Raw genomic sequence first — 1,265 nt, 5'->3', positions numbered from 1 at the left:
CTGCCTTCCTGCCTGGTCCCATTCTCTGCTCTGACTCTAGTTCAGCAGAAAATGGGCTTGCCCTGGAAGGGGGTTATTTAGCACCAGACTCGGGGGACACAGTCTTCACAGAAGAGAGGGTTTGCCTTGGTTGATTATCATGAATCCAACTTGGAAAACAGGGAGAACACCACAGTGAGAACATTGGGTTTCAACAAACTAAGCCAGCTCATTTAGCTGCCAATTGTCTCCTTTTCCTGGTTTGCAAAGCCCAGGGCCCCTGTGTGTTATTGCTGAGAGTGTGACCTGGTTTTGAAGTCTGCTGACTTCAAATTGTTTTTGAACCTGGGTAGCAGTTGCATGGCATGGTAGATCATGGTAGATCATGTTCAAATCCTGCCTCCTCCATTTAGTAGTTCTAGAACCTTGGGCAGAATTATAACCTCCCTGACCCTCGGTTTCTTCATCTATAAAACAGAGATAGTCTTCCCTGTTCTGCCTGCCCCAAGGGATTGCTTTGAGACTCAAAGAACGCATTCAGCCATCGCGTACGGATAAGGTGATCACACAGGTTACTGTTCAGACTGAGCCAGTTTTGAGAGGAACAGGGCATGCTATTCATAATTACACCGGGAGCACCGGTGTACGCAGGGCTAGCTTCCCACACGCTGGCCTTTGCTCTCACAGGTCCTCAGCTGTGTGATGAGCAGGGCTCTGTATACCCCACAAGGGATGAAAAACATGTTTGTAAATAGATATGTGCTTTCTGTCCCCATGGAGATTATTTCAACTCCTTAGATAATCTGAGATAATCAGTGGGTTTGTTTTTAGAAGCTACTGTATTTCACACTTTGGTCCTGCTACTGTGTCTGGCAGATTACAAATATTAGGCCTCTGCAGAGAAGCCGGCAGGTCAGGGGCAAAGGCCGTGTCAGCGGGTCGGGAGACGTTTGCATAAATCCCACATTCACCAGCTTGGCCCCTGGTCCATTCTGTTCTCTTTCATCTTTTTGTGGGGGTCGGGGGTGGGGCTCCTGTAAAGACCAGAAAACCTGCTAGACAAATTCTAAAAGAGCTTTTTGTCTTCTCCAGGTCTCTCTTTCTGCCTTTGTGCCTTTGTTTTTGTTGGTCTCTTTTTCTGTCTTGGTCTTTCTCCGTCCCTGGTCTCACTCATGTCCCCTCCCAAGGCTGCCGCATTGATTTTGGCTCAGGCTGATTTGTCCTGCTTGGTGCACAGTGAGACCCGGCGGGAAAGAGCCACCTCCATGGGAAGGCCAGTGGCCCAC

General features: G+C 48.9%; 1 non-coding gene across 1 annotated transcript; it reads right to left on the bottom strand.

Annotated features, from left to right (window-relative positions):
* Positions 1 to 1,005: 1,005 nt before the first annotated feature.
* On the bottom strand, positions 1,006 to 1,065 carry LOC138387999 (U7 small nuclear RNA). Its single transcript, XR_011234031.1, has one exon. It is a non-coding gene; the product is annotated as a U7 small nuclear RNA (small nuclear RNA).
* Between the last annotated feature and the right edge of the window lie 200 nt (positions 1,066 to 1,265).

Source organism: Eulemur rufifrons, chromosome 1 (genome assembly GCF_041146395.1).
Source record: "Eulemur rufifrons isolate Redbay chromosome 1, OSU_ERuf_1, whole genome shotgun sequence".
NCBI lineage: Eukaryota > Metazoa > Chordata > Mammalia > Primates > Lemuridae > Eulemur > Eulemur rufifrons.
This window is presented reverse-complemented; position numbering and strand designations above follow the sequence as displayed.